Genomic DNA, 14,689 nt, shown 5'->3' on the forward strand with positions numbered 1-14,689 from the left:
GCCATAAGTCAGACATAAAGAGCCATGCCAGGTCAGTTCAGGACACCAGGAAGTCAAGCTGGGGATGGGGAGCGGGAACAGGAGGCATAATTTCTCAGCTTAAGTAGGGCCAGTGGGCCAATCAGCTGCTCTGGGACTCCACCACTGGGACGTTGGGACAGAGCCTCAAACTGGTGCTGGGCTTCATTGCTTCTTGGTCAGCAGTTATCAGCACGCTGCCAAATGGAAGGTTGAATCATGGCTGCTCTTGTGGACCTGGGTTCAAGGCCCATGGGTCATGAAACTTGTGGTCTAGATAATACTTAGTCCTGCCATGAGTGCGGGGACTGGACTAGATGATCTCTCGAGGTCCCTTCCAATTCTGTGATTTGTTCTCTTGTGGCTGTTTAGTCTGATCTGTGGAGAGCTAGATCACAAATAGATATAATATAGGAATGTATAGACTCCTGCTGAAGATTTGGCATGAAGGGCTGGGCCCCTTTTCAGTCATTTTGTGTCCATCTTTCTCAAAGTGTTTACAAACTTTATTGATAGTTCCTCTCCATTCAGATCTGTCCTTTGCTGTGTCTTTGAAATGATCAATATTTATGCCCCATGAGATAGGATTCTACATAACAGTGTCTGTGCAGCATTTATGTTTACCACTGTACCTGCACTTTCCAAGTTTCAGCTCACCATAGAGGGCTTCCTTTTATGAGTTTGTCATCACTTATTCTGATAACGTGACCTGTCCATCAATGCTGAGCTTTGACAATCATTTCTTCAACGCTAGTTGTTTTTGCTATTTCTGGGATGTTAATATTTGACACTGTATTGTCAGCAGACTCTCCGAATAGGCAGAAGGCAGCTCTTGTGAAATTTTTCAAGTTGCTTGATGCATCTGTGGTAAACTGTTCAAGTTTCACACGATAGAAAAGGGACACGAGCACTGTTGCATTGTATATCATCCGTTTTGTTGACAGTTTGATGGAATGCTGGTTGAGTAGCCTATGGTAAAATCTTCTGAAAGCCTGGCTTGCCTTTTTATTCTGTTTGATATTTCTTGATCCAGGAACTAACACATGAGATGGTACTGCCAAGCAGAGGTGAAAGTGAGCCGATACGGGCTGGTACAGCATACCGGTAAGAAGCAGCTGCCCCAGGGCCGGCAATTTAAAAGGGCCCGGGCTCCTGACCACTGCTACCGCGGCAGCGACCGGAGCCCTGGGCCCTTTTAAATCCCCCCAGCCATGCCCCTTCCTCCCAAGGCCCTGCCCCTTCTGCCCGAGGCCTTGCCCCTTCCGGGGGCCGGAGCTGGCCCCTGTACGGGTAAGAATTTATTATTACTTTCACCCCTGCTGCCAAGGTATGTAAAGTGATTAATGTTCTTTAGTTTTATATCATCTGTGGCGATGTTTGGCTCAATGGTAGTTGTTGATGGTGCTGGTTGGAAGAGGACTTCAGTTTTTCCCAGGCAGATGGTAATTCCAACCTGATTAGTTGCCTCTGAGAACCAGTCCAGGATAAGTAGTAGGTCACTTTCATTTTGACTAGGCAGAGCAAAATCATCCCCAAAAAGAGTTTCACACAGGAGTTCCCCAAGGACTTTTGTCTTTGCAGTAACCCCTCAGAGATAAGAGCTTTTCATCAACCCTGTACCCTATATAGATGTCCTTTGGAAGGTTGTCAGTTGCATAACTCAAAACAGCTGAAGAAAAGACCAAGAGACCAAAGAAGAGACCATTTACAAAACTTTCACACCCTTTATTGGGTATCTGCTGTGTGGAATGATGAGAAAATAGGGACCTGGATAGAAAGGGGGGGGTCACCCATTTGACCCTTGTATTTTGCAGCAGAAAACAACCATTGGAAAAAGAATGCTAGACAAGAATAGAAAGAATGATGCCCAATATTCACAATAAAATTTGCATAATATTTAATTTTATTTATATATTTATTTGGATATTTTTAATTTGACTATCCTCCCCTCCTGATCTTCAGACAAAATATACAACCCAGTGAGAACCATCTTATACATTGAATCAATAGCCAAAGTGAAAACCAGCCTAGCTTATCCAACCACCCACAGACTCTTCCCTTTTCCACACTCAGCCTTTCCTGCCAAGAAAAACATTGTGGGGGGGAAGATGCTTAAGATCAACAAATGTGGGATCCGACAGACTAATGGGGAACTAAATCTTAGAGTTGATGACCCTTCGCTGGGCCTAACCTGCCTCCCAATTAAATCTGGGGGCTGTTAGCTGAACCTATTCAGTAGAGCTCTGCAATCATGGTATCCAGCAAGAAGAGACCTGGTTTCTGAGTTACCCAGGGCACAAATTGTTTTAGACCTTGTAGACTAAAACAAATACTTTGGTTTGCACCCAAAAATGAGCCAGTGCAGATTATGGAGGTCAGATAGAGTATGTTTCCTGTAGGAGACACTGATAAATGAGGCAGTTGCGTTCTGCACAAAGTTAAGTTTCTGTGTGGTCCTCAAGAATATCTCCATAGAGCACACATTGAGTTCATCCACTCTGGAGGTCTCAGATTATAAAGCCAGAAGGGACCATTGTGATCATCTTGTGCAACCTCCTACATAACACAGCCCATAGAACTTCCGACCATTAATTCTTCTTTGAACAAGAGCATACGTTTTAGAAAAAACATCCAGTCTTGAATTTAAAATTTCCAGCAATGGAGAATTCACCAGAAGGCTTGGAAAGATGTTCCATTGGTTAATTACCATCTCTGTTAAAAAATAAATGCTTTATTGCCAGTCTGAATTTGTCTAGCTTTCACCTACAGCCTTTGGATCATGTTATATCATTATCTGCTTGACTGAAGCTCTCTGTTAACAAAGTTCTGATCCCCAGATAGGTACTTAAAGGCTGTGATAAAGTCACCTCTTAACCTTCTCTTTGTTAAGCTAAACGGATCAAGCCTCTTGAATCTATCACTTGAGGGCAGGGGTAATCAATTATTTTTTATCAAGGTCCAAATTTCATGGTCGAAGTAGAGTCAAGGTCCAAACTCCAGCAAAAATAATACAAAAATAATAACGATCATGATACTAATAAGTAAATAAAAAGATGTCACAGTCCATTCAAAAGCATCTGGGGGTCCGGAGTTGGCCTGCGAGCCGCTTATTGACTACCCCTGCTGTATGGTATATTTTCTAATCCTTTGGTCATTCTCATGGCTGACTAAACTGTGAATAAAGATGTTTACATCTGAGAGGAAAACTCAGAACCTACAAGCAGTACTAAGCACTCTTAGCTACCTTCACACACACCCGCCGCCCTATATGAGCTAACCTTTATTTGTCCACTCTTCAAGCATCCCCAGTAGGGAATAGCCTAACTTGGTTCCGCTGGCTGAAGGCAATAACCACTGACTGCAGAGGGACAGAAGAAAAAGAAAGTAATAGAAGGGAAGAAGGAAGAAAGATAGGGAGGAAAGTGTTTTGCAGACTCCCTATTATTGCTCTCTTTCTCCCTCTCTCTTACTTTCCAGCTGCTGTTGGGTATTTTTGCTGCTTTATCTTATTTTGTCCTTCATTTTCTTCTCTGTGGCCATTCAGTCTGAGACTAGCTAACTTTATGATCTCTGTCCCAAGCCTGTGTTATGTTCTGACCACTATAGCATGGCCAAGATGTACAGCGGGGTTAAATTGAACCAAATTTCACCAATTTCCATCCAAAATTAAGGGGGGATATGTGGACATCCCAACAGACCTGCTAAAAGAAACATGTCAGGTTTGCCTAGTGTTAAGAGAGACCCACCCAGAACTAATGAGATGCCGAGCCTCAAGTGAGTTGTAAATTATTCACACATCACAACAGAGTGGAATACACTGTACTGTTGCTCAATGCTGTCTTCTCCATTCACATAGCAAACATGCACAAATGATGCAAGTTTCTTCTTTGCAGCCTACTCTTCTTGCTCCCAGAAGACTGAAAACAGTTTTACTGAAGGAGTCACTCAAGCACAGGGTTGAGAGGAAAGTTTCAGAATAAGAACTTGTGTGAGTTCAAGAACCACAAAGCATCCACTTGAATTTCTGGTCTTGATATTGTGGTAAGCAACTAAGATCAAGGATCCATTGTGCTAGGTGCTGTACATACACATAGTAAAACAGTCCCTGCCTTGCTAACAGAATGGTTAACGTTTATTAAACAAAGAATAGTTGCCAGGAGACTAGAGAGCTCCAAACAACAGTATAGTGATCTCCCAGGTAACTCTCCATCACTTCAGAAGCAATTCTAAACACAGCTCTGTGTGGAGACTGCAGCTTGTTGGGAAACGTTTTTTTAAATAAAAAATGCTGATTTGTGAAAACCAAAACTGGTCGCGAATCAGGGTCAGTTCGGCTAAATCTCCTGACCCGAAAAAATGTTGGGGCGGGGGGGTTCCATATGGTTGAAACATTTTGTTTTCACACTCTTGAAACTAAAAATTCTGGTGTTCCAATTCTAAATGACTTTCGGTTTTGGAAATTTAAGCTAATGAGACTAAAGGTTTTTAAAAGAAAACAGGGTCAAAATCAAAATGAAACATTCCTAAACTTATGAAACAAAACTTTTTGGTTGACACGAGCTGAATTTTTTTTCCGTTTTTTCAGTTGGCAATCTGGTTTTTGGAGATTTTGACTTTTTCTCCCAATTCAAGATGAGAAAAAAAATTAACTCTTGAAAATAGTCAAGGGACTGGAAAACTGATTCCTACCCAGGTCTGGCTGAGGCTAGTTAATTAAGCCAAAAAGTAAGCTAGACCATTAGGTGGAACCAAAATCACCTTTCAAGAGTTGCAGGCTCTTCTAGCCAAAAGAAATACGGCAAGTCAACAATGACTTGAGATTATCCCCTCTGAACACACTGTGAAAGAAGTAACCCATGAGTGAGAGAATTATCATACTGTGTAGCGCTCACATCTGAACCAAGAGCAAATTTCATTCATTCCTGAAACCTAATCCAAATGGAAGGCTTGGTTCTCCAGCATCTTATATTTTGGGTAGTCATTTACACCTGTGCAAGGTGTGTGTAAAATACTATTCTTCGGAATTGACAGTGTTTTCATTATCTGCTTTGCATAGGTGTAAAAGACCATACAACATGGAAGGCAGCTGGGGAATCTGTTCTGGAGATTAAAACAAATTGGCTATACTCTTTTTCTCTCTTTGTTTTCATGCCCCTTTGCACATCCTGAATCCCACTGGTATGAATGAAGTCTCACAAGCAAATCATAACTGTTCCTTCGATATCCACAGACTGATTTTCAAGCTGAATCACTGCAATGCAGTCTACCTGGAACTACTCTTAAAGATCACCTGGAAACCCTAGTTGGTACGTAATGGTTTTCCTTTAGGTGGATTTAATCGACCAGCTAGGTCGACAGAAGAATTCTTCCAGCAGGCTAGCTCCTGTCTCTTGGAGAGGTGGGTTAATGGATGGGGAAAAGCCCTCCTGTCAATGCAGGAAGCATCTACATTCCAGCTGCAGCTCCATAGCTGTGTCTTGTAGCAGCCATAGTGTAGACTGAGTCTTCTTTACAGATGAAGGGGCTTGTCCACTGTCAAGGTGGGTCAGCAGCAGAACCAAGTGGCAATGGAAGGTTTTTGCACGGTTGCTCTCACCGGATCTTACAGTCCCTCCTCAGAGAAAGGAGATGGCCTGGAAGGGACCCTGCTTCCTCAACCATTAAGTGATAACTCTTAGTGAATGAAGCCTGCACTTCTGGTTTCAGAGACTTTCACTCTGGCAGAAACATGGGGAAAAAAAATAAATTAAAAGGCACCAATGCAAGGGATAGAGTCCAGAGTGACCTAGACAAATTGGAGGATTGGGCCAAAAGAAATCTGATGAGGTTCAACAAGGACAAGTGCAGAGTCCTGCACTTAGGACAGAAGAATCCCGTGCACTGCTACAGGCTGGGAACCAACTGGCTAAGCAGCAGTTCTGCAGAAAAGGATGTGGGGATTACAGTGGATTGGAAGCTGGATACGAGTCAGCAGTGTGCCCTGGTTGCCAAGAAGGCTAACGGCATATTGGGCTGCATTAGCAGAAGCATTGCCAGCAGATTGAGGGAAATGATTATTCCCCTCTATTTGACACTGGTGAGGCCACATCTGGAGTATTGCGTCCAGTTTTGGTCCCCCCACTGCAGAAGGGATGTGGACAAATTGGAGAGAGTCCAGCGGAGGGCAACGAAAATGATCAGGGGGCTGGGGCACATGACTTACAAGGAGAGGCTGAGGGAAGTGGGCTTCTTTAGTCTGCAGAAGAGAAGAATGAGGCAGAATTTGATAGCAGCCTTCAACTACCTGAAGAGGGGTTCCAAAGAGGATGGAGCTCGGCTGTTCTCAGTGGTACCAGATGACAGAACAAGAAGCAATGGTCTCAAGTTGTAGTGGGGGAGGTCTAGGTTGGATATTAGGAAACACTATTTCAGTAGGAGGGTGGTGAAGCACTGGAATGCGTTACCTAGGGAGGTGGTGGAATCTCCATCCTTAGAGGTTTTTAAGGCCCATCTTGACAAAGCCCTGGCTGGGATGATTTAGTTGGGGTTGGTCCTGCTTTGAGCAGGGGGTTGGACTAGATGACCTCCTGAGGTCCCTTCCAACCCTGACCTTCCATGATTCCATGATTCCATGATCTCTGAATTAAAATTCTGTAGCAGAGTCATTAGGACTATGAACTCCATTGATGCAGCAGAAAGAGGGTCTTCCCTGACTTCCCGACTTTCTCCAGCTTTCCTTGTTTATACAGTACCTACTACAAAGTGTCTCTGGTCCTTAATTGGAGCTGCTAGGCACCACCCCCATATAAATAATAGGTGGAGCTGGTAGCACCACCTACGATTAAAGTTGCCCTATACTTCCCATTAAAAGAGCCTGTTTTCAGTTGCTTATCATTTTGCAAACTTTAATTATTTGGCATGAAATTTTGTATGTTGGGTGTCTGCCTATGGCTCTTTTTTGGCGGGCGCGGATGGGGGGGAGAAGGAATTGAGCCATTCCCACGAATCTGAAGGTGGATTTAAAAATGCCAACGAGAAAAATTGGTCCAACTGGTAGAAGAATTTTGATGACACAGGTTTCCCTTGGAATTCCAGAACAAAAGGCCAAAAAGTCCAAACAATGTCAGAGCAAATCATTTTGGCTTGTCATTTTGAAACAACTTTTTGTTTTGTTTTGTTTTTTCATTTTGTACACTTAAGGTGCCAGAGCCCTGTGGGGAAACAATTGTATGTGATCATTTAACCAAAGACTGTAACGCATACACCATTTAATGGGGCACAGGCAAACTGAATAAGGGCATTTCCTAACTTTTGAGTGCTTGACTTTGCAACCTTAATAATGTTCTTTTCACATAGTTTTGTGTATAATAATAAATAAGATTCAGTGGCAATGGCGGTAAGATTTTCAAAAGTGCTCAGCATTGGCCTGACTGAACTCAACAGGAGTTTTAAAATTGTTGTAAATGGGAGCAGAAATAGACCCAGGCCTATGTTTAAAATCCCTTGCTAGTCACCTTACGGAAAGCCTTTGATCCAACATTGTCTGAAGCCAGTGAGAGTCCTTCCAATTTCTTCAGTGGACGTTGGGGAAAAAATAACTTCATAAATAATTCAATTAGTGACATTTGTGTTACATAGGAACTTTAGTGACTAGCCAAATCTGGTACTTAACAGAGGTGGTGTTTCACTCCAGGTTAAACTAGATTGTAGTGGTAACCGTTCACTGAAGACGTCCACGCAGTGTGCAGCAGCAGTCAAAAACGCAAATGGGATGTTAGGAGTCATTAAAAAAGGGATAGAGAATAAGATGGAGAATATCTTATTGCCCTTATATAAATCCATGGCACGCCCACATCTTGAATACTGCGTACAGATGTGGTCCCCTCATCTCAAAAAGATATACTGTCATTAGAAAAGGTTCAGAAAAGGGCAACTAAAATGATTAGGGGTTTGGAACGAGTCCCATATGAGCAGAGATTGAAGAGGCTAGGACTTTTCAGCTTGGAAACGAGGAGACTAAGGGGGGATATGATAGAGGTCTATAAAATCATGAGTGGTATGGAGAAAGTGAATAAGGAAAAGTTATTTACTTGTTCCCATAATATAAGAACTGGGGGCCACCAAAAGAAATTAATAGGTAGCAGGTTTAAAATAAATAAAAGGAAGTTCTTCTTCACTCAGTGCACAGTCAACCTGTGGAACTCCTTGCCTGAGGAGGTTGTGAAGGCTAGGACTATAACAGAGTTTAAAAGAGAACTGGATAAATTCATGGAGGTTAAGTCCATTAATGGCTATTAGCCAGGATAGGTAAGGAACGGTATCCCTAGCCTCTGTTTGTCAGAGGGTGGAGATGGATGGCAGGGGAGAGCTCATTAGATCATTACCTGTTAGGTTCACTCCCTCTGTGGCACCTGGCATTGGCCACTGTCGGTAGACAGGATACTGGGCTGGATGGACCTTTGGTCTGACCCAGTATGGCCATTCTTATATTCTTATGTTCTTAACCTTGGGGTCAGGTTAACGGCATGGGAAGGCCTATTTGAAGTAGTCTGTTCTGCAGGCTTTGCTGCGTAACCCTTTTGCCTGTTGGTGTTCGGGGCAAGAAAGACCAGCTTCAATTTTCTACTGGTTCCTTGTGAAAACTTAGACAGCACCAGCTTACCAAGAAACTATATATGCCATCCTGGGTGCCCTTGATAGGCAATACTTCCCCACTTGCGAGAACTGAGTTCAGGGGGTTAAAACAAGGAGCACTTTGTGGAGGGGGGAGGAAAGGGGAGACAACAGAATGAGGTTGTAAAGGCCAGCAATTAATAAATTAACAATGTCTGTGAAGACCCACCCCCCAGGAGTCTTAGCAACAGTACCAGCCTCAGTATGCCCCTTGCAGTAGAGAGTGACTAATGCATTCTAGCAATTTCCCAGCTCTCCACTCACAGTTTGTTGTCCAGCGTCGGTGGTATCCAGGGGTGCTGGAACAATGTGTATCGTGGGGGTGCTTAGAGCCATTGAACCAATCTGTAAACCCTTTATATAATGGAAACCACTTCAAACCCGGAGGTGCTGCAGAACCCCCCCCCCACACACACACCCCCCCCCCCATAGTTCCAGCACCTATGGTGATATCCAAGAATTCTGCCAAGTCAGCCTCCAGTCTCTAAGGGAAGTGCTATCTGGGCTGGTCCAGGGGCTCTACCGCCTGACCCAATGGAGGTGATTTCAGCTTTGATTGCTGATAGGGAGGCCCACACCAGAGTCCTTCAGGTAGGCTGATGCTCTCTGCTTCTTCAGCCAGAGCCAACTCAGTGCCATTGTCTGCCTTAGCACTGCTTTTGCATTTTTTGCCATCTCAAAGCCACTTCTGCTCAGCTCTGTCCACTACCTGGAAGTCATAGGTGCCGACTCAGTGGGTGTTCTGGGGCTGGAGAACCCACTGGAAAAAAAAAGTGGGTGCTCAGCACCCACTGGCCACAGCTGTTCATGGGTGCTGACAATCAGCTGTTTGGTGGCTCAGGGAGAGGTTTGGGGGATGGTGGAGAGTAGTGGCCTCAGGGACCCAGTGGAGCAGGGGCAGGAAGAGTCAGAGCAAGAATAGGGTCTTGGGTGAAGCAAGGGCAGGGCCTTAGGGGAGGGGGTAGGAAGAGGCAGAGTGAAGGCAGGGCCTTGGGAAAGGGGCAGAGCATCCCTGGAGAAAAATAAAAGTCAGTGCTTATGTGGAAGCTACCTCTATTCACGTCTTCAAAGAGAAATCAGTGATTTAAGGGTCCCCTGGCAGAGTCCTTAGAACCAAAGAAATGCTCCCAGCAGAATCCAGCCTCTCTATTCAGGCATGTTTACAGATACCACTACCCAACTCTGACACAACACAGTCTCAGCCAGGGGGACCCTACCCCCCAAGACATATTTGGTACAGTCCTCTTATCCTTTTATTTCTCAACAGGATCAATAGCATTTTGTTGCCCCCAAACTCAAAACTTAACTGCATGTTAACCAAAATGCTTCAAACCATCACAAAACTGAAATGCAAATGAGGCCTGGCCCATTCAGTCATTTCCCCTTGTTACCAGGACATGCTGGTAGAGATCTCTCTCACCAGCGGACACAGGCACTGACTTCCCCTCTTTCCCCTGGGTGCTTCACCCCCGGTCTGCCCCCAGCCCTGCCCCCACTCCACCCCTTCCATGAGGCCTTGCCCCTGCCCCGCCACCAGCCCCAGAGCACCCACGGAGTCGGCGCCTATGCCAGTGGAGCCCCTGTCCATCTGGAGTTGTCAAGCAGCTCTGAGCTGCTCTTCTCCCTGCTCACCTACAGCGAGCTCACTGCTTTCTTGAGTTTCCGGCCAGGGGGCTTACAGTTGTAATAGTCTGATTTTTCTTAGGTTCGGTTTCCCAAAGGAGCATATGGCCAGCTGATTGGTGAAGTGCATTGACACAGAGTTTAATAGTTCTTGGTATAAAATAAATCACACTTGCAAACTCGGATTAATGGTTGGAATAAAAACAAATCCATTTGACTAGTCATCATACGTGAGGCATGGATCAGCTTTCATGTCACACTCCCCATCAGTACCCGGCTTTTGCAAACTTGGATTAAGGGTTGGAATAAAAACAAATCCATTTGACTAGTCATCATATGGGGGCATGGATCAGCGTTCAGGTCACGCTCCCCATCAGTACACGGCTTGGGCCGGGGAAGCTAATGATCCAACCAGCGGACCAAATTCGGTGCTGAATCCTGGTCACCGGAGGCATGTTGCTCATATGCGAAGGAGAATCGTCATATGACGGCCGCTGAAATCAGCCTGGGCCCTATCCAAAGCTTGTTGTAATCGGAAAAGAATCTCTTTTACTTTAGAAATGTCATCTTACAAAGGTTTGTCTCCTTGCACAGCAGTATCCGGTAATAAACACCAACATTTTGATTAACCATTTAATAAATGGTAAAGAAATGGAAGACTTGAGCATCCGACCTCAGTCATGTTTGACTGTTTAGATATGTACTGAGAAAGGAAGAAAGGAAAGAGTGGTATATTTTATCATTCATTCTATTCAATGTTGTCTTTGTTGAATACAAGTGAAATTTGCGGTGGTGTATAGGATCAGCACAAGTAATATTGTTATTATTATTTGTATGGCAGTAGCAATTAGAAGCCTCATCTGATATTGGGGTCCCCAGTGCGCTAGGCAATACACAAACACATACGAAGAAACAGACTCCGCTTCAAAGAATTCACAATCTAAATGGACAACACAGACAAAAGGGTCCCCATTATTCCCAGATGGGCAAACGATGCATAGAGAGAAAAAGCATCTGATCCTGCTCCCATTGAACTCAGTAACAAAATTGTCATTGACTTTAATGTCACAGGATCAAGCCCCGAGTGACCTGTGCAAGGTCACAGAAGGAATCTGTGGCAGAACCGGAAACTGAACCCAGATCAGAAACCAGTGCCCTAAACTGTAAGCCCATCCAGGCATGGAATGGGACTTAGTGACACAAAAGCTTTCTCCATGGAAATTGAATTTCACCCAAATAGTGTTTTACACTCTGGACTTGTCTAGTCAAACATTTAGTTCACGGCAAGTTGGGTTATGAATCTACCCCGCACTAGCCTGCTGCAGACTAATTGTCCACATGGATCCTGTTGTTAATGCACTTTGATCTAGTCCCATTTCAAAGAGCTGTATTTGGAGCACAGTCTGCATATTTCTAACAAATAGGAGATGCCTTGATGTCCACATTTCACTGCTTCCATTGTTCTTTGCTGATGCACATTGTTTTAACCACTTCTGTCCTTAGTTCTCCCTAATTCCTTTTATAATCTTCAAATCAGGTGTCTATACTTACCAAGGCATTACATAGTCCATTGTTAGATTTTCATTGCATTTTAAATACGTATTCATGGCTGCTTTGTATCTTCAGCGTGTTGCATAATAAATCCTCTTCTGAGCTTCTTCCTTCATAGGATAATTTTTAAACAATCTTTATTAAAATGCACATACAGGGAATATTGATACCTTGAATTTTAAAAGGCCACCAACTGTATGGCACAGTAAACTCTGTGTGCAATTGATATTATTTTGGGGTGGGAATTTAAAAGCAACCGCAGATATTCCCATTGAGCAATCCCTTAGGCAGTTTTAAAAATCTCAGTTCTGGGGTCTAACTACCTGTTTATCATATTATGTGCTTACGTATCAATTTGTTGCACCACAGTGAATTACGGGTGAAAACCGTGACCTCGAAATCCAAAGAAACGTCTCCAAATCAGACCTGAACTGTGAATCAAAATGCTGCTTAAAGTAAGGGAAGAAACTTCCTAGTGAATTTACTTAAATTACTACATATGGAATGAAAACACAATCAAGTCAGAGGCTGAATACTGAAAACCTCATACGACCTTCTTCCGGTACTGATTGTTTCTAGCCATTCGATATAAAGGAAGGGCTGTCTTATAAAGAAAAGGAGTACTTGTGGCACCTTAGAGACTAACAAATTTATTTGAGCATAAGCTTTCGTGAGCTACAGCTCATGCATCTGATGATGTGAGCTGTAGCTCATGAAAGCTTATGCTCAAATAAACTTGTTAGTCTCTAAGGTGCCACAAGTCCTCCTTTTCTTTTTGCGAATACAGACTAACACGGCTGCTACTCTGAAACCTGTCTTATAAAGGTTTGTCTAGTGAAATGGTAGTTTCATATAGGAAAAACAGGCACAAATCAGGCCAAGGATTGTCTTTTCATTATGTGTTCAGTGCCTAGTATACTGGGCGGCTTGATCCCTGAATAGTCCCTTAGCCTAGGGAGAGCCCCAATCGTTGACTGAGATCTCTATGCATTGCTGAACTACACGTTTTATTATTGCATGCATAAAAATACTTTTAAAATGTTTGATTCGCAAAAGAGAAAAAAGGAACAGCTGCAGTTATCTTCCTATCATTCTCACCTCGTGTCTCTTTCTTTTTAATTTGGCAAATCTCTTTTGGAACAGGCAAAAAAAACCATAGCTGCCTGAAATCTACACAAATGCGTCTACTCTTGTTATAACGCAGCTCCCCTGGCAAAACAACTGTGTACAGTGCAGCTGTGTTTGGGAAGCCCCGGTGCTCCTTCAGGCACCAGATCCCTATGCTTTTGTAGATGCAGTCCCAGCATTTCAGTGTCACTCACCCCTACGCAGGAGTCGTTTCCACGTCTGCATTCTTTGTTGCCGATCCAGTTTTCTTTCTACAGGGAAAAACATGCTTTGTAGTTCTGGGGGCGGGAGGAGGAGCTTTCCCAAGCGTGAGATGATGGGTCATTTTAACTACTCGGCTGCAATATTTTCATCCATTCCGGGCCTAGGGGTAAATGGAAATACTGGGATACTGGAAATACTGGGATACTGGGTTAGATGGACCTTTGGTCTGACCCAGTATGGCCGTTCTTATGTTATGTCCCATTTTTGTCTGAATAAGAAGCCTCTCTAAAGTTTTCTCCCTGAAAATGCTAGAGGCTTGTAGGCCATTGGCGGTGTGTTCTTTGCTCAGGCTACATATCAGCAAGGCTAGAAACACTCCCCTCCCCCCATGTTATTTGCTGATTCCAGAGCTTATTTGGATACCTTATCTGGCCATTCCTGTAATGACCCTCACCTCCTTTTTAAATGACATCAGGTCCACCTGACGTGTGTCCAGGATATTGCTGCTTATGTAGATCAGAACTAAGCAGAGGAGAAACAAGATCTGTAAGTCGTTCTCTGCCTGCCCCCCTTGTGGTTGTTACACATAAAGGAAGCTATTTCTTGGCACACGCTTAATCACCCACCCTTGGTTGGGAAGACACATTGTGAAGTTGCTGGCCAGCCAGCAGTAAGTGGCAGACCTGCCCTCAGGACTGGAGTGGGAGCAAGTCTAGGATGCACCTGTGTCCCTGCCCCCTGAAATCTGGCCACCTCTGTCCTCATATGCAGTTGTACGTTTGTTCTGCTGCTTTGTCCTCACCTGATGCTGGGCATAGCTCCCACCTTCCTGCACTCTCTTTTCCCTGCATCCCCTTGGACACTACTCTAGGCATCCCAGTCTTTTGGGAACTGATGCTATGCTCTGGTGCATTGGCGGGGGGGAGGGGGCATGAACTGCAGCGTTTTTCCTCTGACCCTGCTTTCCTTCCACTAAGTCTCACCTTGCCTATGCTCTTGGAGGACCTGGCAATCCTCTGAGTTGCACTATTCACAACTGTTCTGTGCTCGTCCACACATCCAGGGGTGGCTCTTTTCTTCTTGAAATGTTCACCTTTATCAGCAACTTGCATGGTGTATGACAGGCCCCAGCCCTGTGAATAGGTATTGAGGTCTTCTGGGGCGAAGGCTAAAGAGAGGGATATTTTTCCTGCTTTCTTATGTGTAGGATTTTGTTCAGTGCAGCTTGGCCTTGATCCAAAGCCCATTGAAATCAGCAGGGTAACTCCTATTGACTTGGGATCATGAGCCTTGTGATTAATAATGATGTGAAATCTGTGGCCCATGTGCTGTTGTAGCCCTCTGGTCAGTGGTTTGTGTCCCTCTCTGTGCCTTCACATTCAGTGGATGTGAATCTGTTATAAATATAAGCTAAGTAGGCCGGCTTTAACTCAAGTTGCAAAGACATGTGCTTGCTGCTTGGGAGAGCGCTGGTTTAATTCCTAATGGCAACCAACGTGCTGTGTTAGATGCC

General features: G+C 44.2%; 1 long non-coding RNA gene across 1 annotated transcript in view; it reads right to left on the reverse strand.

The window, feature by feature from the left end:
• LOC311514837 overlaps positions 1-13,406 on the reverse strand; it is a 28,453-nt gene extending 15,047 nt beyond the window's left edge. Inside the window, exons 1-2 of the long non-coding RNA XR_014709950.1 lie at positions 13,167-13,406; positions 11,845-11,954 (exon numbers count right to left, since the gene is read on the reverse strand). This is a non-coding gene — a long non-coding RNA (uncharacterized lncRNA). The remainder of the gene's footprint in view (positions 1-11,844; positions 11,955-13,166) is intronic.
• Positions 13,407-14,689: the final 1,283 nt, after the last annotated feature.

Source organism: Lepidochelys olivacea, assembly GCF_965140295.1.
Source record: "Lepidochelys olivacea isolate rLepOli2 genome assembly, chromosome: 1".
Taxonomy (NCBI): Eukaryota; Metazoa; Chordata; order Testudines; family Cheloniidae; genus Lepidochelys; species Lepidochelys olivacea.